The sequence below is a fragment of the Hevea brasiliensis genome, chromosome 13 (assembly GCF_030052815.1).
Source record: "Hevea brasiliensis isolate MT/VB/25A 57/8 chromosome 13, ASM3005281v1, whole genome shotgun sequence".
In the NCBI taxonomy this organism is placed as follows: domain Eukaryota; kingdom Viridiplantae; phylum Streptophyta; class Magnoliopsida; order Malpighiales; family Euphorbiaceae; genus Hevea; species Hevea brasiliensis.
In genome coordinates, this window is record NC_079505.1 from 28,198,299 (window position 1) to 28,220,947 (window position 22,649).

The following is a 22,649-nucleotide window of genomic DNA, read 5'->3' on the forward strand; positions in this document are numbered from 1 at the left end:
CTAGTTTCACCCCCCATTAGCCTCATACCAATTGGGTTCACAGTTTTTCACTTATGACCTAATTTAAGTGCTGCCAACATACACAACCTACATTTGAACATCACACTTCCAATTTTGACAATCCTCCTCCTCCCAATACTTCAACATTTAATCATGGCACTTATATATATATTGTACACAATTCTAGCAAGGTGTTTTGAACAGAACACTCAAGTGTTCAATGCACACAATACACCATTCAAGTTCAACATTTACTTCCACCAAAATTCAACATACCTCAACATCAATCCTACACATACACTTCCATGGAAATTACACAAACTGCCCACCATTCAACACCATCATATTTCATTGATAAATTTCATAAACTCACACAAAAATTCATGATATTTAAGGCTGCCCAACATGGAAGTTTACTAAAGCATCAAAGTCTCACTATTAAACCCTTAATTCAAGCACTAACATACACATACTTAGATATTAACTTACTACAACTTCCATTTGAGTTAATTAACCTTAATTCCCATCCATTAAATATAAGAATAAGTCACTAACCATGCATTTTCATGGCTACCAAAACTAAGGTTCACCAATACTCAATCATTTCCTCAATTTTTCTTAGCAATTCAACTTACCCAAAGCTCAACACAAGGATTAGTGAAGGAAAATGGAAAGATTAAGCACTAACCTTTATTTGGAGCTTGCTAAACCTCACCAAAACTTCTTCTTTTTCCTTCCTACATGCTGCCCATGAGGTAAGGACAAGTTCTTGTGAAGGTACCTTGTGGTTTTATGTGGAAAAATGGTGAGGATTGAGAGCTTTGATTAAAACCTTCCATGGAGATTTTGAGAGATAAGTTTCGGCCATGTTTGTGGAAAATGAAGAAAATGAATGTTGAAGTGGTCATTTCTGTCCACTTATGGGTATTTATGCCCCCACTAAGGTCCACTAATTGTCCACTAATAATAATTAAATATTAGTTTAATCCAAGGTTTCAATATTTGCAAACTAATCCCCCATTTCTCTTTTAATTGCATTTCATTTTTAATTTCATTTTTCATGGGGTTCCAAAAATTTGATACCACTTATTTTTAATGGATATTTAGGTCAAAAGTCAATTCTAGGTGTCAATTGACCAAAATGCCCCTCTTCGGGTTGTATTTCGAATTTTTCGGTGCTACCGATTTACTCCTCATCCCGCCGATTTCTTAAATTTTTGTTTTTGTTTATATTGACTTACTAAATTTTCTTTGACATTTCCAATGTCAATTACATTTATGTAGACCTTTAATTTGGTCCCAAAAATATTTTCCCGGGTTCCCCGCGGTCCAGGGCTAGTCAACGGTTATCGTCGTAACTTCCCGGTGCGATCACCCATCGCTACGGGTTCAGCTCGTTTAACTTAGTCACATTTCATCTCTTTTATTTTTTTTTATTTTTCTCATCACATATTTCATTATTTTATACTTCCTTACTATCATTACAGTGTAGTTTCAGACATTTTGACTTTTCGGGGCAGACATTAGCTGTCGAAACAGTAGGATGTACGGACTACAAAAATGAGGGTGTTACATACACCTTCGGAAGGTATGTCCATATCTTGTTATTTAGATTCTAATGATATTCATAGTTCATCTACAGCTTGGGTTTTAGATACTTGTGCCAGTTCTCACATTTCTTATAATAGGCAGGAACTAGCAAATAGTAGCAGCTTACGTTCTCGAGATGTTAGACTCTGGATTGGTGATGGCTCAACTGTTGAAGCTTTAGCCATAGGATCTAAATATTTTTACATGTGTGGACATGTTTTGTGTTTACATAATATTTTATATGTATCTGATGCCTTTAAGAATATCATTTCTATATCTAGTTTGACTAGAAATGGCTATGAATTTCAGTTCACAGATGATGTTTGCAATATTTATTTTGGAAATAAATATGTTGGTTCATGTTATATGAATGATGGTCTTTATTATTTGGATAATAATGACAAACACAAAATGAATGCAAGTGATCTAAATGAATGAAATGCCATGGTGAAAATCAACTCAAGTTCAAAATATATTTGGCACTTAAGGTTATGTCATGTTGCAAAAGAAAGGATTGCAAAACTGGAGAAAATGGGAATTCTATCCTCATTAGCTTCTAAACCTACATTAATCTGTGAATCCTGTCTTCAGGGCAAAATGACTAGATCACCCTTTGTAGGACAAGGGCTAAGAGCTGAAAATATTTTGGAGCTAATACATAGTGATGTACATAGTCCATTTAAAGAAATGGCTAGAGGTGATTTTCATTACTTTATTACCTTTACTGATGATAAATCAAGTTTTGGGTATTTTTATTTAATGAAATGCAAACATGAATCCTTTGAAAAGTTCAAAGAATTTAAATCTGAAGTAGAAAATCAAATAGGAAAGAGTATTAAAGCTCTTCGATCAGATCGTGGAGGTAAATACTTGAGTACTGAATTTGATGAATACTTGAGAGAGCACGACATTGTTTCCCAGCTGACTCCTCCAGAAACACTACAGTTGAATGGTGTATCTGAAAGGAGAAATCGTACCCTATTGGATATGGTACGTAGTATGATGAGCTATAATGATATGTCAATCTCCTTTTGGGGATTTGTATTAGAATCAGCTTTGCATATTCTGAATAGGATTCCATCAAAATCATTATCTTCCACACCTTATGAGATATGGCATGGAAGAAAACCAAGTCTTACGCATGTTAAGATTTGGGGTTGTCAAGCTTATATCAAAAATCTGAACATTGATAAATTGGAAACTAGATCAAAAAAGGGTCGATTTGTTGGATATCTAAAAGATAGTTTTGGATATTATTTTTATTTGCCTACATCATAAAAGGTTGTGGTAAGTAGAGATGCCATATTTCTTGAACAACAGTTTGTTCAAGAAGGAGGCAAAGGAAGGCAAATAGAGTTAGAATTGCAGAATTCTGACCAACCAACAAATCAGATGGATATAGATCCATCTAGTCAACCTACACCTATTGATGAAACATCTATAGTTGTTCCTCATAGAACAACCAGGGTATCTCACCCACCAGTGAGATATGGTTTCCTTTATGAAGAAGAACAGGAGTTGTCTACTTATAAAGAAGTTGATCGTGGAGATGATCCACTTACCTATGAAGAAACTATATCAGATATAGACTCTTCAAAATGGATTGATGCTATGAAATCCAATATTGATTCCATGTATAAGAATCAAGTTTGGGAACTTGTTGACCCACCTGAAGGTATTGTACCTATAGGGAACAAATGGATTTTCAAGAAGAAAATTGGTTCTGGTGGAAAGGTAGAAACCTATGAAGCAAGGCTAGTAGCAAAAGGGTTTCGCCAAAGGCAAGGAATCGACTATGAGGAGACTTTCTCACCTGTTGCCATGCTTAAATCAATTAGGATTCTATTAGCAATAGTTGCATACTATGATCATGAGATTTGGCAGATGGATGTCAAAACAGCTTTTCTCAATGGATATATTGAAGAAAACATTTTCATGGAACAACCTAGGGTTTTTGAATCCCAAGAAGGTTCCAAAGTGTGCAAGCTAAAGCTATCCATTTATGGGTTGAACCAAGCTTCAAGGAGTTGGAACATCCATTTTGATGAAGCCAATAAGTCATTTGGCTTTATAAAAAATGAGGATGAGCCATGTGTATATAAGAAGGTTAGTGACAGTGCTATCACTTTCCTTGTCTTATATGTGGATGACATTCTGTTGACGGGTAATGACGCAGGTATGTTGACAACAATAAAGGCATAGTTGTCAAATACATTCTCCATGAAAAACTTAGGGGAGGCAACCTATATTCTTGGGATTCACATCTATAGAGATAGAGCGAAAAGAATAATTGGTTTATTCCAAAGTTTATACTTGGAAAAGGTGTTAAAGAGGTTTAACATGCTTGATTCCAAGAGAGGATTGTTACCAGTGAGACATGGTATCCACCTTTTTAAAGAGATGTCTCCAAAGACACCTGAAGAAAGAGATAAAATGGCCAGGATTCCATATGCTTCGACTATTGGAAGTTTGATGTATGCAATGTTGTGTACTAGGCCAGATATTGCATATGCTGTTAGTTCGACTAGCAGGTATCAATCCAATCCAGGTTTGGAACACTGGATAGCTGTCAAGAATATCCTTAAGTACTTGAGAATAACTAAGGATTTGTTCTTGATATATGGAAATGGTGACTTGCAATTGGATGGTTATATTGATTCTAATTTCCAATCAGACATTAATGATAGAAAGTCTACCTTTGGGTTTATGTTCATTTGTAATGGAGGTGCAGTCAATTGGAAGAGTTCCAAATAGAGTACGACTACAGATTCCACTACCGAGGTTGAGTATATTGCTGCATTAGATGCTGCAAAGGAAGCTATTTGGATAAAGAAGTTCATGACAGAACTTGCATTAGTTTCTTCCATTGAGTCAACAATTCCACTTTACTGTGACAACAATGGAGTAGTCATACAGGCTAAGGAACCCTGGTCTCACCAGAAGTCCAAACACATAGAAAGGCGTTACCACATTATCAGAGAAATAGTTGGGCGAGGCGATGTAGCCATGCAGAAAATAGCATCAGCTGAAAATCCAGCTGATCCCTTCACTAAGCCTATGTCATAAACTCAGCTAGACCGACATCTTGAGAAGATGGGTCTAAGATATTGTAATGAATGGCTCTAGTGCTAGTGGGAGATTATTAGTAGTATGCCGTAGAGCATATCATTTAGTATGTATCTTGTACATGTTTTTATTAATAAAAGGCATTTTCACTTTTTCGTTTACATAATATATTTATGTGTAATGGAAAAGGTCCATTGATATTTTGTTAGAAATTCTATTCTTAAGTTGTTAAGAATATGAGTGACAGTATTTTTAAAACAAAGTATCATAAATAGGTTCACAATCGAGGATACTTCACAATAAGGACATGACTTATCTAGAAAGATTGTAATCATGTTTGTTCCCAAGTTATTTATATGAGATGTAAATAAGATGGAATGGTGAATCTCATGCTATATAACAAACATGGTAGGCACTTATACATGATAAGTAGGTTGAACCAGTGACATTTTTGACAAGCACATGGAGTTTACTCTTGTCAATGTATTGTCATAAATCATATCAGTGCATATAATCTTTAGACCTGAGATAACACAATTATCTTATATATAGGTGGTTTGAGTTTTATACTGCTTTCATACTTGTACTGTGTATGGGTATATGACATGTGTTAGCTCCTACTAGTTATATATGGAGGTAGGTGTTGATTAAGATGGAATCTGTTACCCTAAGTAAATAGGGATAAAATCCTATGTTCATTTAATTATTCTTGATGTTTCAAGTTCCTGGCTAGGATAGATAGATTTAATCAGAAAAGAGTTTCTGATGAGAAAATCTTTTTAATCAAGAACTGGAATTAAAAGAGAACATAATATTCATAGTAAATGGGGTTTGACATAAACCACGACTCCAGCTCGAATTAGGATTTTGTAACAGAGAGATTCTAGTGCATGGTAACATATGATTATAGGTTCATTTAAGGTAAATCTTATTACTAATTGGGTGGCCATGGCATGCTATGCTAGGTGTTAGCTATGGTCTATGAAGTGCATAAAATGATTTAGAGAAATCATTTATGGTAAGAAAGAGTTCTGATGATATTAAGAGTTGATATCATGTCTCATTGCCAATTAGTGATGAGCCTAGAAAGTCACACACATACACAAGTAATCACCAAATTAAATATGATTTAATTAATTAATTAAAGAGTTTAATTGATTAATTAAATAGGTTTGGTTTGCAATTAGATTGCAAAGTCCCTAGCATGGCTTGAAACCAAATCTAGGTTATTGAATGTATAGTATAAGTTAAATTTATATTTAAAGTATTTAAATATGAATTTAATTAATGAGAAATTAGTTAATAGAGATTAATTAATTAATTTATATTTGATATAAATTGATTAGAAGAAGAAAAATAATTATTTTGGATTGAGAACTCAAAATTAAGACACAGGGGTATTTTGGTCATTTCACAGGGTGATATGTGGCACCATGAGATGGTGACACATGGCACTACACATAAGCTTGTCATATGTCTTTTAATCATGTAAGATGATCAAAGTCAAGATTAAATATAGGTTTGACACTTGGCACAATGTGATTGGGTCAATTAAACCTAGAGCCAATCAGAAGGTGATATGTGGCAAGGGTTTTAAGTGGTGACCTAACTATATAAGTGTAAGGATGAAAGAATAAAAACTTAAGTTGTTGTATTCTCTTGATGCTGCCACTCCAAGGTGCCGCCACCCTTGGAGTGTTCTTCTTCTCATCTTCTTCATCTCTCATCAATTCAAAGAGATTTGCCAACAATCTCTTGAATTAAAAATACTAGAAATTGTTTCTAGTGTTCTGTTTATATCTGTAATCTCTCAAAAGGAAAAACCTGATTTTCTAATTGATTGGAAAAGCTTTGGAAGCTGTTCAAGGAGCTGCCAATGGTGATCTTGATGTGGACAAGTTAGAGTGATAACATTTGGTGTGCTAGGCACATCCCAAAGGTGCCAAACACACTGCAATGCATCAAAAAGGTTAGTGCACTTGTTCTTGATCTAATCTAGGGTTCTAATGAATTAATCTCTTAATTCTAAAATCTTAAATGGTAAATTTAGATCTAAAAACATATTAAAAGAGTTTTAATATGCTGTTTATCATTGAAATCAAATAGATAAAAATGAATCTTGCATGATGTATGTGATCCTAGATGAAAAATTTTTGAATTCAATAATCTAAACTTATGTTTTTATGCTTCCACTCCTTCAACAAGCTCGAAGCATATCATCTAAAATCTGAATGATCCTTTCAGATTGGATGTCTATCTATGGATGGAATGTTGTACTAAAGTTCAATCTAGTTCCTAGGGCTTTTTAGAGACTACCCCAAAATCTAGAAGTGAACCCTGGGTCTCTGTCTGACACAATAGACACTGGCACTCCATGTAACCTCACCATATCATCAATGTATAGTTTGGCCAATCTTTCCAGGCTGTAATCCATCCTCACTAGAAAAAAGTGTGCAGACTTGGTCAATCTATCAATAATAACCCAAACTTCATCATGATTCTTTTGTGTACGTGGAAGTCCTGCCACGAAATCCATAGTGATTCTTTCCCATTTCCACTCGGGAATTGGCAATGGCTGTAGCAACCCTGCAGGCACTTGGTGTTTTGTCTTTACTTGCTGACAAGTTAGGCATTTGGTAACATATTCTGCAATGTCTTTCTTCATTCCTCTCCACCAATAGTGCTCTTTCACACTTCTGTACATTTTGGTTCCACCAAGGTGCATTGCAAAAGGTGAATCATGTGCTTCCTTTAAAATAGTTTGCCTCAGTTCAACATTCTCAGAAATGCACATTCTGCCCTTATATAACAACAAGCCCTCATCATTTATTGATAATTCTGGTTTCTTGCCATCCCGAGCCTCTTCCATTAACTTCACATACTTATTATCCTTCTGTGCAACCGTTTTAATTTGTTATGTCAGCATTGGCTTCACTTGCCAAGTAACTACCATCTGTCCATCTTAATTAATCTCCAAATTAGCATGCAATGCCCTTAACTCATGCACCATGGACAATAGAGAAACCCTCAAACCCGCCATAGTGTTGCGACTTAAAGCATCAGCTATGACATTGGCTTTTCCAGGCTAATAGTCTATCAAACAATTATAATCTTTTATCAGCTCTAACTATTTTCTCTGCCTCAAATTTAACTCCTTTTGTGTGCCCAAGTACTTCAAACTTTTATGATCTATGTATATATAACATCTCTCCCCATACAAGTAATGTCTCCAGATCTTCAAGGCAAAGACAATGGCTGCCAGCTCCAAGTCATGTGTAGGATAATTCCTCTCATGTGGTTTAAGCTGGTGTGAAACATAGGCAATGACATTCCTATCTTGCATCAACACACAGCCCAATTCGTTATGAGAAGTATCACTGTATATGGTATACTCCTTACCCAAAGTGGGCAAGGTTAATACTGGAGCTTTAGTTAAACACCTCTTTAACTCATGAAAACTTTCCTGGCATCGATCAGTCCACTGAATTTTTACATCCTTCCTTAGTAGCTTGGTCAGTGGAGATGCTAGCATGGAGAATCCCTTTACAAACCTTCAATAATACCCGGCCAAACCAAGGAAACTCCGAACTTTTGTGACATTTCTAGGTGGCTTCCAATTAAGAATGGCTTCTACTTTGCTAGGATCCACCTGGATACCCTCTACAGATACAATATGCCCCAAAAATGTAGTCTCCTTTAGCCAAAACTCACATTTTGATAGTTTGGCATACAACTGCTTCTCCCTCAAAGTCTATAATACTATCCTCAAGTGCTTATCATGTTCCTCTACATTTTTTTAGTACACCAAAATATCATCAATGAACACCACAACAAACTAGTCCAAATATGGCCTGAAAATAGTGTTCATCAGGCCCATAAAAGCAGCTGGAGCATTAGTCAACCCGAATGGCATTACCAAGAACTCATAGTGGCCATACCAAGTCTTAAAGGTAGTTTTAGGAATACTTTAGTCCTGCACCCTCAACTGGTAGTAGCCCAATCTCAAGTCAATTTTGGAGAATACAGTTGCATCCTTCAACTGATCAAACAAATCATTGATCCGTGGCAGAGGATATCTATTCTTTATGGTCACCTTATTCAATTGTCTGTATTATATGCATAGGCGAAGAGTACCATCCTTCTTCTTCACAAATAATACTGGTGCTCCCCAAGGTGACACTCTAGGGTGGATGAAACCCTTATCTAACAATTCCTGCAATTACACCTTCAATTCTTTCAACTCAGTAGGTGCCATCCTATAAGGAGTGATGGAGATTGGCTCCACACCAGGCATAGTCTCAATTTCAAATTGCACTTCTCTTTCTGAAGGCAATCCCGGCAATTCTTTAGGAAAGACATCTGGAAAATCCCATACCGTATGAATATCTTTAAGATCTGGACTCCCCACCTGGGTGTCTATCACATGAGCTAGATAATCTTCACATCCCTTTCTAATCACCTTTCTAGCAAGTGCAGCTAAAATGATGTTGGATGGCAATAACTGCCTCTCCCCATGTATCACTACGTTTTCATACTCGGGAAGACCAAAAGTGACTGTCTTCAGTCTACAGTCGATTATGGCGTGATGCCTGACTAACCAATTCATGCCCAAGATAATATCATAATCTCGAAAGGGCATTTCAATTAAGTTTGACAAGAATGTATGTCCTTGGATCACCAAAGGATAATCTTCATACAATTTGTTCACTCTAACCTCTTATCCTAAGGGACTAGTCACTAGCACATCATAATCCATTTTCAAGCAAGGAATGGCAACAGAACATTCAATACTGGCACTAGCATAAGAAAGTGTAAAACCAGGGTCAAACAGAACATATACATCTCTATCAAAGATGGAAAAGGTACCAGCTACAACATCTGATGTCTCAGCTTCCTCCCTCTAGCGCATGGTGTACACCCTGGCTGATGCACCACTCTGCTCTAGTTGGCTTGCTGTGCCCTGGCTGCCAGAAGTGTTACCTCTACACCTGCCTCGGCCTCTACTAGCTGTCTGTTGTCCTTTGGAAGTAGAACCTTGAACAGATCCCTCAATGTGGTAGGTGGCCTAGACCTGCGAGCACTAGTGCAATCTCTAGCAAAATGCCCGCTTTCACCATAGTTGTAACAGGCTCCTATGGCCTTATAACATACTCCTACATGATTCCTGCCATAGGTTTCACAGGTAGGAGCAGGAAAGGAACCCCTAGATGTCTGCTGTCTGGATCTAAGTGGCCTTTGCCCTGAGAATCTTCCCCTACTAGATCCTCTGTTACTTGGTCCCCCAAAGCTCTTTCTCTTACTCAGATTGCTACTTGAACTCTGACCTGAAGTCTTCCCACTTTTCTCTTTTTCTTCTTTTCCCTTTTTAATAGCCCCTTCTAACTCAATCCTCTCTAATTCCAAGGCTTGGGATATCAATTCTGAGAAGTTCTTATGTCAGAATCCAACCACTTGCATTCGTAAGATAGGCCTCAATCCAGCTTCAAAGCGCTTGCATCTCTCTCTGCTAGAAATGAGTAAACTCCCAGCATAGTGACTCAGGTGAGAGAACTCCCTCTCGTACTCTGCCACAGTCCTATCACCCTGCTTCAGACTCAGGAACTCTTATAGCTTCATATCGACACATGTGTCCGGAACATACTTCTGTCTAAACTCCCTCAGAAAATCTTTCCAAGCCAGAACTGGAGGCTGTACCAGGCTATGGGGAATGGTCTTCTACCATTCATAAGCGTCCCCTTGCAACAAAGAAATGGAGTATTCAAACTTCAGATCATCTATGCAGTGTAATTTCTTGAATACTCTCTCCATTCTCTCAAGCCATTGTTCTGCTTCCAATGGGTCTGATATACCCTTGAACTCTATCGCCCCATACTTCATTAACTTTTCATATTGTCTGGCTGGAGGTGGTGGTTGCACTGGAGGTGCTTGCACAGGAGCTTGGACTGAAATATTGCCAGCCATTGGCTAAAATAATGCAGCCATCTGCTAAGCGAACTGAGCAGGAAATTGCGTAGGTGGGACGGGTGTAGCTGACCCACTAGCATTCTGAGGAGCTAGGGCCTCCCCCTATACCTTAGCTGTTATGGATTGTTCTACCATGTGATCCCCCTCTTCCATACCAAAACACAAAGAATTCTACTTCCTGGACAACCAACACAAGGAGATTTTCCTCAATTAGTCCATTATTATGATGTAATGCACTATATGTGTCAAATAATGACAATTGAGTAGTTGTACTTATCAATTTTTTTTTGTTCAATCTGAAATTTCAAAACTTGTATGAAAACCAAAGCTCTAATACCACTAAAACACGTCACACCTAATTCCTGGTAAGGCATAACATGTTCCCATAGTGTACCTAATGAATTACCGAACTCCACCTACCGATAACCCATTAGTTATGCTACAAAGGATTTTAAAACAAATCATATCTTTTTTATCTTATCAATTCTTTTGCGGAAAACTGCATGAGAATAGTTAAAATTCCATGTAAACATTCATTGGAAATAATGATAGACTAAATATTGCAAAAGTTACATTTTCATAAGTCTCAAAGTAAAATACAAAATAGTTACAAACTCAAAAATGGGATAGCAATGTAATGCTTTTAAATACAAATTACTCAATGTCCATACATCAACACATATAGGTATAAAATACATCAAAAGGAAATTACAGGGGTATACCTACGATGTATACCCATAATTAAAACCAAAATGTTGTTTCCAAGTCTCTCACTCAGCAACCTTCTCCTTTCCCTTTCCTGCGACAGCATAAATAAGCTATCGCTGAGTATATCACTCAGTGGTGCACAATTAATAGCTTTAAAACTTAAAATAAAGCAAGACTTGTCAAGGCATAATAAATCATATCCTTCTTAAGCATGAAAACATCACAATAGTTCTATGTTCCTAAGTGCCATTTATTGGAATAACATTTCAAATGAGAAATCACACTTCATAAATCACAATTCACAAAGCATTAATGTTGCCAACACCAACACACAGTTCAGGCTATGACAAAAAATTTCACGATCAGTGCCATGTTGTACACCACGACAAAGCAATCTTAACCTCACTAACCGTTATTAATGAGGGAAGGGCTAGCTAGCTAATGAGTACTCATGTAGTCTTACCCCACTAACCGTTATTAATGGGAGACATAATCAATATCCATTATCAATCCCAAATAGTCGTTACTACTGGGGGAGTTCTGAAAGGGACTGTCAAGCTAACTGTGGTTTTAAAACCGTTTTCAAAAGTTTTTCACTCAATAATCACATTTATTAACCAATAAACACATTCAAATCATCATAATATCCATATAGAGGTGGCAACACCCAAATTTCTCAAAGGTAAGAGAAAATTCATATTTCTGTCAAAGTAAACTTATTCAAAGAAAACTCATTCAAATAACACATCCCAAACAATTTACAAGTTTAAAAACGAAGAAAAAGGTTAGTTGTGCACAAACCTTCAATGCTCTCCTTTCTCTTTACTCATTATTCCTTGTGTTAGTAGTATGCCCTAGAGCATATCATTTAGTATGTATCTTGTACATATTTTATTAATAAAAGGCATTTTCACTTTTTCATTTACATAATATATTTATGTGTAATAGAAAAGGTCCATTGATATTTTGTTAGAAATTCTATTCTTAAGTTGTTAAGAATATGAGTGACAGTATTTCTAGCACAAAGTATCATAAATTGGTTCACAATCGAGGATACTTTACAATAAGGACATGACTTATCCAGAAAGATTGTAATCATGTTTGTTCTCAAGTTATTTATATGAGATGTAAATAAGATGGAATGGTGAGTCTCATGCCATATAACAAACATGATAGGCACGTATACATGATAAGTAGGTCGAACCAGCGACATTTATGACAAACACTTGGAGTTTACTCTTGTCAATGTATTGTCATAAATCATATTAGTCCATATAATCTTTAGACCTGAAATAACACAGTTATCTTATATATAGGTGGTTTGAGTTTGATACTACTTTCATACTTTTACTGTGTATGGGTATATGGGCATGTGTTGGCTCCTACTAGTTATATATGGAGGTAGGTGTAGATCAAGATGGAATCTGTTCCTCTAAGCAAATAGGGATAAAATCCTATGTTCATTTAATTGTTCTTGATGTTTCAAGTTCCTGGCCAGGACAGATAGATTTACTCAGAAAAGAGTTCCTAATGAGAAAATCTTTTTAATCAAGAATTGGAATTAAAAGAGAACATAATATTCATAGCAAATGGGATTTGACATAAACCATGACTCCAACTCGAATTGGGATTTTGTAATAGAGATTCAAGTGCATGGTAACATATGATTATAAGTTCATTTAAGGTAAATCTTATTACTAATTGGGTGGCCATGGCATGTTATGCTAGGTGTTAACCATAGTCTATGAGGTGCATAAAATGATTTAGAGAAATCATTTATGGTAAGAAAGAGTTCTGATGATGTTAAGAGTTAATATCATGTCCCATTGCCAATTAGTGATGAGCCTAGTAAGTCACACACATACACAAGTAATGACCAAAGTAAATATGATTTGATTAATTAATTAAAGAGTTTAATCGATTAATTCAGTAGGTTTGGTTTGCAATTAGATTGCAAAGTCCCTAGCATGGCTTGAAACCAAATCTAGGTTATTGAATGTATAGTATAAGTTAAATTTATATTTAAAGTGTTCAAATATGAATTTAATTAATGAGAAATTAATTAATAGAGATTAATTAATTAATTTATATTTGATATAAATTGATTAGAAGAAGAGAAATAATTATTTTGGGTTGAGAACTCAAAATTAAGACACAGGGGTATTTTGGTCATTTCATAGGGTAACATGTGACACCATGAGATAGTGACACATGGCACTACACATAAGCTTGCCATATGTCTTTTAATCATGTAAGATGATCAAAGTCAAGATTAAATATAGGTTTGACACTTGGCACAATGTGATTGGGTCAATTAAACGTAGAGCCAATCAGAAGGTGACATGTGGCAAAGGTTTTAGGTGGTGACCTAGCTATATAAGTATAAGGATGAAAGAACAAAAATACAAACTGTTGTATTCTCTTGGTGCTACCACCCTTGGCTGCCTCTCCCTCTCTTCTTCTTCATCGCTCATTAATTCAAAGAGATTAGCCAACAATCTCTTGAATTAAAAATACTGAAAATTGTTTCTAGTGTCCTGTTTACATATGTAATCTCTTAAAAGGCAAAACCTGATTTTCTAATTGATTGGAAAAGCTTTAGAAGTTATTCAAGGTGCTACGATTGGTGATCTTAGTGTGAACAAGCTAGAGGGACAACATCTGGTGTCCTAGGCGCTTCCCAAAGGTGCCAAGCACACTACAGTGCATTAAAAAGGTTAGTGCACTTGTTCCTGATCTAATCTAGGGTTCTAATGAATTAATCTATTAATTCTAAAATCTTAAATGATCAATATAGATCCAAAATATATATTAAAAGATTTTTAATATGTTGTTTATCATTGAAATTAAATAGATAAAAATGAATCTTGCATAATGCATATGACCCTAGATGAAAAATTTTTGAATTCAATGATCTAAACTTGTGTTTTTCATGCTTCTGCTCCTTCAAATGGTATCAGAGCCACTATACTTGTCATTTAGATTGTTTAATATATGATTTAATTGTGTGATTTGATCATGAGATGATTATTAATTGTTGGTTTAAAAAGCAAAGGTGGCGGTATGTGCTTGATCACCATCAATGGTGTGCATCAATACTCTCCAAAGTGGTGCGCATGGTTTGGCCTTGGAATCTGCAATTGTTACATGATCTAAGGTTTATCCTATGACTAATTAAAATGTTTAATTAAGTGTTTTAATCACACAATTAAATTTTGATTCAGATCTGAATTTTTAAAATTGTTTGAATGTGATTCAAATCTGAATTTTAAAAGTTGTTTGAATGTGATTCAAATCTGAATTTTTAAAATTATTTGAATGTGATTCAAATATGAATTTTTAAAGTTGTTTGAATGTGAATTTAAATCTAAATTTTTAAAGTTGTTTGAATGTGATTGACATATGAATTTTTAAAGTTGTTTGAATGTGATTCAAATCTGAATTTTAAAAGTTGTTTGAATGTGATTCAAATATGAAATTTTAAAGTTGTTTGAATGTGATTCAAATCTGAATTTTTAAAGTTGTTTGAATGTGATTCAAATCTGAATTTTTAAATTTGTTTCAATGTGATTCAAATCTGAATTTTTAAATTTATTTCAATGTGATTCAAATCTGAATTTTTAAATTTGTTCGAATCATATTCAAATCTGGAATTTTAAGTTGAATATGAGATATTCAATTTAATTTAAGTATGTATGTTTTATTTAATTGTTAAATAGTGATATGCATGATGGATGATCATGGACTATAAAAGACCAATGTGATTGGATTTATTTCTTTTACGTTTCTTTGGGTTGTAAATTAATTAATTTATTTTAACTTATTTTGGGCATGTATTATAAAGGTTGTAATTTTTTTTTATTGTAGTTTCATTTATTTGGTTCTTGTAAATACGCCTTGGTATGCCAAGGATTACTATGTAATTAGATTGCAAGAAGATCAAGGAGGTCAAGAGCATTGGTGGGACCAGTGAGAGGAATTCAATATCAAGTGTTGATTATGTACTCCTTCAGCAACTCTTATAATATGAATGAATGAAATGCACCTAGGAATGCCCTGATTTAATTCTTGGTGGCTCAGAATTAAATCCCTTAGAAAAGTCTATGATCATATCATATTTACTGTTTATCCATGAATGCATGAGATGTGTGGGAATGTATGCAAGTATATGATATATGCATGCTAAATGGATAATGTGCATATTGAGACCATAATAGTAATTAAGACGACCACAAAATCTTCCAAATAAATGATTAAGTTCAATATGCTATAATTAAAGTAATTATAACATGGGCCCTCTATTGGGGCAATTATTTTAAAAAATTTTAAATAGTTGCATACGATGCAATTAATTTAAGAGATTTTCTTAAGAATAATTGTTAAGTATGAGATGTTGTAAATATGTAAATGCTTTGGTGGCCAATAATGGATGCGCCTGAGGACATTAAAATTATGTGCATGTTTACTAGCTCAATGGGATCAACTTAACTAATGCAAGATAAGTCAATAATGGATGTGCCTGAGATTTTGAGTATTAGGGGCTAGGTAAAGGATTGAACCTCACATGAGATGTGATGTGCAAGGAGTTGCTCACTTATAGTTTACTGTAATTCTAATAATGGATGTGTCTGAGGATGATCAATAGGATTATAAGAATTCAATCACCCACTCCAAATCCATCCAACTAGGATTTCCATTTTCTACTTTACAAGTGTAGGATTCGCTAAGTTAGTGGGAGGACGAATTTGATTAAAAGACCATAATCATTTTGGTTAATTACATGATACATTTATTAATTAATCTGGTTATTTTTTGTAGTTAATTTTTTGATGATAATAAGCACAGAACAACCACCACCATCTAATATTCTTGCAAGCATACTTGATCTCAATAGGTTGACAGGACCTAATCTATATGATTGGCTAAGAAATTTGAAACTTGTCCTGAACCTTGAACATATAGAATATATTCTAGACTCACAGGTTCCTGGTCCCTTACCTCCAGAGGCCACACAAGAGGAACATGAAACTTTGGACAAGTGGAAGGAGCATGATATGAGAGCCAAGTGTTACATGCTTGCTTCTATGAGTAATGAGTTACAGAAGCAGCATGAGAACATGCAGAGTGCGAGTGAGATCCTCCTTCAGCTACAAGAGTTGTATGGTGAGCACAGCAGGAATGCTAGGTATGAGATATCTAGGCAGCTGTTCCGTATGAGGATGTCTGAGGGACAAATTGTTGGCGATCATGTCCACAAGATGATTCGGCTGATTGAGTAGTTGAAACATCTTGACTTTAACATGGATTTCCAATTGCAGACGGATTTGATCCTTCAGTCCCTTCCTGAGTCTTTTGGGAATTTTGTAACAAATTTCCATACGACTAAACTGTTAGTAGTATGCCCTAGAGCATATCATTTAGCATGTATCTTGTACATATTTTATTAATAAAAGGCATTTTCACTTTTTCGTTTACATAATACATTTATGTGTAATAGAAAAGGTCCATTGATATTTTGTTAAAAATTCTATTCTTAAGTTGTTAAGAATATGAGTGACAGTATTTCTAGCACAAAGTATCATAAATAAGTTCACAATCGAGGATACTTCACAATAAGGACATTACTTATCCAAAAATATTGTAATCTTGTTTATTCCCAAGTTATTTATATGAGATGTAAATAAGATGGAATGGTGAGTCTCATGCCATATAACAAACATGATAGTCACTTATACATGATAAGTAGGCCGAACCAGTGACATTTATGATAAGCACATGGAGTTTACTCTTGTCAATGTATTGTCATAAATCATGTTAGTGCATATAATCTTTAGACCTGAGATAGCACACTTATCTTGCATATAGGTGATTTGAGTTTGATACTGCTATCATACTTGCACTATGTATGGGTATATGGGCATGTGTTGGCTCCTACTAGTTATATATGGAGGTAGGTGTTGATCAAGATGGAATCTGTTCCTCTAAGTAAATAGGGATAAAATCTTATGTTCATTTAATTGTTCTTGATATTTCAAGTTCTTAGCCAGGACAGATAGATTTATTTAGAAAAGAGTTTCTGATAAGAAAATCCTTTTAATCAAGAACTGGAATTAAAAGAGAACATAATATTCATAGCAAATGGGGTTTGACATAAACCATGACTCCAGCTCGAATTAGGATTTTATAACAAAGAGATTCTAGTGCATGGTAACATATGATTATAGGTTCGTTTAAGGTAAACCTTATTACTAATTGGGTGGCCATGGCATGCTATGCTAGGTGTTAACCATGGTCTATGAGATGCATAAAATTATTTAGAGAAATCATTTATGGTAAGAAAGAGTTCTGATGATATTAAGAGTTGATATCATGTCTTATTGCCGATTAGTGATGAGCTTAGTAAGTCACACACATACACAAGTAATCACCAAAGTAAATATGATTTGATTAATTAATTAAAGAGTTTATTCGATTAATTAAATAGATTTGGTTTGCAATTAGATTGCAAAGTCCTTAGCATGGCTTTAAACCAAATCTAGGTTATTGGATGTATAGTATAAGTTAAATTTATTTTTAAAGTGTTTAAATATGTATTTAATTAATGACAAATTAATTAATAGAGATTAATTAATTAATTTATATTTGATATAAATTTATTAGAAGAAGAGAAATAATTATTTTGGGCTGAGAACTCAAAATTAAGTCACAGGGGTATTTTGGTCATTTCACAGGGTGACATGTGGCACCATGAGATGGTGACACATGGCACTACACATAAGCTTGCCAAATGTCCTTTAATCATGTAAGATGATTAAAGTCAAGATTAAATATAGGTTTGACACTTGGCACAATGTGATTGGGTCAATTAAACCTAGAGCTAATCAAAAGGTGACATGTGGCAAGGGTTTGAAGTGGTGACCTAGCTATATAAGTGAAAGGATGAAAGAACAAAAATACAAGCTGTTGTTCTCTCTTTGGTACCGCCACCCTTGGCTGCCACTCCTTCTCTTCTTCTTCGTCTCTCATCAATTCAAAGAGATTAGATAACAATCTCTTGAATTAAAAATACTGGAAATTATTTCTAGTGTCCTGTTTACATCTGTAATCTCTCAAAAGTCAAAACTTGATTTTCTAATTCATAGAAAAAGCTTTAGAAGCTATTCAAGGGCTACAATAGGTGATCTTGGTGTGGACAAGCTAGAGGAACAACATTTAGTGTCCTAGATGCATCCCAAAGGTGTTAAATACACTGCAGTGCATCAAGAGGTTAGTGCACTTGTTCTTGATCTAATCTAGGGTTCTAATAATTAATCTGATTAATTCTAAAATCTTAAATAGCAGATGTAGATCCAAAAACATATTAAAAGAGTTTTAATATGATGTTTATCACTGAAATCAAATAGATAAAAATGAATCTTGCATGATGCATGTGACCCTAGGTGAAAAATTTTTGAATTCAATGATATAAACTTCTGTTTTTCATGTTTCCGCTCCTTCAATTGGTATTAGAGCCACTATATTTGCCATTTAGATTTATGATTGTATGATTTAATTGTGTGATTTGATCATGAGATGGTTAATTCATTGCTGTTTGCAAGGTCAAGGTGGCAGTATGGAGATGAACTCCATTCATGCACATGGTTTGGTGCATCCAACCATGCGCATGGCTTTGGGCTTGTTTGTGGGCTTGGTTTTAAAGACCCATAATTAGGCCCATGACTAATTAAAGTGTTTAATAAGGTGTTTTAATCACACAATTAAATTTTGATTCAGATCTGAATTTTAAAAATTGTTTGAATGTGATTCAAATCTGAATTTTAAAAGTTGTTTGAATGTGATTCAAATATGAATTTTTAAAGTTATTTGAATGTGATTCAAATCTGAATTTTTAAAGTTGTTTAAATAATATTCAAATCTGAATTTTTAAATTTGTTTGAATGTGATTCAAATCTAAATTTTAAAAATTGTTCGAATGTGATTCAAATCTAAATTTTTAAAGTTGTTTCAATGTGATTCAAATTTGAATTTTTAAATTTGTTTGAATGTGATTCAAATCTGAATTTTTAAATTTGTTTGAACCATATTCAAATCTGGATTTTTAAGTTGAATATGATATATTCAATTTAATTTAAGTATATATATTTTATTTAATTGTTAAATAGTGATATGCATGATGGATGATCATGGACTATAAAAGACCAATGTGATTAGATTTATTTCTTTTATGGTTTCTTTGGGTTGTAAATTAATTAATTTATTTTAATTTATTTTTGGGCATGTATTATTAAGGTTATAATAATTTTGGATTGTAATTTCATTTATTTAGTTCTTGTAAATTCGCCTTGGTATGCTAAGGATTACTATGCAATTGGATTGTAAGAAGATCAAGGAGGTCAAGAGCATTGGTGGGACCAGAAGGAGGAATTCAATATCAAGTGTTGATTATGTACTCCTTCAGCAACTCTTGTAATATGAATGAATGAAATGCACCTAGGAAAGCTCTGATTTAATTCTTGGTGGCTCAGAATTGAATCCCTTAGAAAAGTCCATGATCATACCATATTTACTATTTATCCATGAATGCATGAGATGTATGGGAATGTATGCAAGTATATGATATATGCATGCTAAATGGATAATGTGCCAAGTGAGACTATAATAGTAATTAAGATGACCATAAAATCTTCCAAATAAATGATTAAGTTCAATATGCTATAATTAAAGTAATTATAACATGGGCCCTCCATTGGGGCAATTATTTTAAGAAATTTTAAATATCTGCGTATGATGCAATTAAATTAAGAGATATTCTTAAGAATAATTGTTAAGCATGAGATGTTGTAAATATGTAAATAGTTTGGTGGCCAATATTGGATATACCTGAGGACATTAAAATTATTTGCATAATTACTGGCTCAATGGTATCAACTTAATTAATGCAAGATAAGTCAATAATGGATGTACCTGAGATTTTGAGCATTAGGGGCTAGGTTAAGGACTTAACCTCACATGAGATGTGATGGGCAAGGAGTTGCTCACTTATAGTTTATTGTAATTCCAATAATGGATGTACCTGAGGATGATCAATAGAATTATAAGAATTCAATCACCTACTAGAAATCCATCCAACTAGGATTTCCGTTTTCTACTTTAGAAGTGTAGGATTCGCTAAGTTAGTGGGAGGACCAATTTGATTAAAAGACCATAATCATTTTAGTTAATTATATGATACATTTACTAATTAATCTGGTTATTTTCTGCAGTTAATTTTCTGATAATAATGAGTACAGAACAACCACCACCATCCAATATCCTTGGAAGCATACTTGATCACAATAGGTTGACAGGACCTAATCTATCTGATTGGCTAAGAAATTTAAAACTTGTCCTGAACCTTGAACATATAGGATAAGTTTTAGACTCAAATGTTCTTGGTCCCTTACCTCCAGAGGCCAATCAAGAGGAACATGAAACTTTGGACAAGTGTAAGGAGTATGATATGAGAGCTAAGTGTTACATGCTTGCTTCCATGAGTAATGAGTTACAGAAGCAGCATGAGAACATGAAGAGTGCGAGTGAGATCCTCCTTCACCTACAAGAGTTGTATGATGAGCACAACAGGAATGCTAGGTATGAGATATCTAGACAGCTATTCAGCATGAGGATGTCTGAGGGATAGAATATTGGGGATCATGTCCACAAGATAATTCGGCTGATTGAGCAGCTGGAACATCTTGACATTAACTTGGATTTCCAATTGCAGACGGATTTGATCCTTTAGTCCCTTCCTAAGTCTTTTGAGAATTTTATAACAAATTTCCATATGACTAAACAGGAATGCACCTTGGTTGGTTTATTCAACATGCTGGTTATCGCCCAAAAGAATATGACGGGAAATAAAGGAAAAGAGTTAGCTTTGATTGCATCTTCTTCTGCTGAAAAGTCCAACAAAAAAAAGGGCAATTAGAAAAAGAAACCTCAAGTTCTAGGATCTTCCAAGAAGATAGCCAAACAAAAAAACAAATATCAAAGCTGACAAAGGCAAAGGAAAGTGTTTCCACTGCTAGCAGGATGGGCACTGGAAAAGGAACTGCCTAGAGTATAGCAATCTAAAAGAATGCAATGCCATAGTCAAAATCAACTCAAGTTCAAATTATATTTGGCACTTAAGGTTAGGTCATATTGCAGAAGATAGGATTACAAAACTGGAGAAAATGGAGATTTTATCCTCATTGAGTTCTAAGCCTACTCCAACCTGTGAATCCTGGCTTCAGGGCAAACTGACTGGATCACCCTTTTTTGGACAAGGGCTAAGAGCTGAAAATATTTTGGAGCTAATACATAGTGATGCATGTGATCCATTTAAAGAAATGGCTAGAGGCAGTTTTTATTATTTTATTACCTTTACTGATGATAAATCAAGGATTGGGTATTTATATTTGATGAAATACAAACATAAATCCTTTGAAAAGTTCAAAGAATTTAAATCTGAAGTAGAAAATCAAACGGGAAAAAGTATTAAAGCTCTTTGATCAGATCGTGGAGGTGAATACTTTAGTACTGAATTTGATGAATACTTGAGAGAGCATGGCATTGTTTCCCAACTGACTCCTCCAGGAACACCACAGCTGAATGGTGTATCTAAAAGGAGAAATCGTACCCTATTGGATATGGTACATAGTATGATGAGCTATATTGATATACCAATCTACTTTTGGGGATTGCATTAAAATCAACTTTGTATATTCTGAATAGGATTCCATCAAAGTCAATATCTTCCACACCTTATGAGATATGGCATGGAAGAAAACCAAGTCTTAAGCATGTTAAGATTTAGGCTTGTCCAGTTTATATCAAGAAGCTGAACACTGATAAATTAGAAACCAGATCAGAAAAGGGTCGATTTGTTGAATATCCAAAAGATAGTTTTGTATATTATTTTTAATTGCCTACATCACAAAAGGTTGTGGTAAGTAGAGATGTCACATTTCTTGAACAACAATTTGTTCAAGAAGGAGGCAAAGGAAGGCAAATAGAGTTAGAATTGGAGAATTCTGACCAACCAACAGATCAGATGGATATAGATCCATCTAGTCAACCTACACCTATTGATGAAACATCTACAGTTATTCCTCGCAGATCAACTAGGGTATCTCACCCACCAGTGAGATATAGTTTCCTTCATGAAGAAGAACAAGAGTTGTCTACTCATGAAGAAGTAGATCATGGAGATGATCCACTTACCTGTGAAGAAGCAATATCAGATATAGACTCTTCAAAATGGACTTACTCTATGAAATTCGAGATTGATTCCATGTATA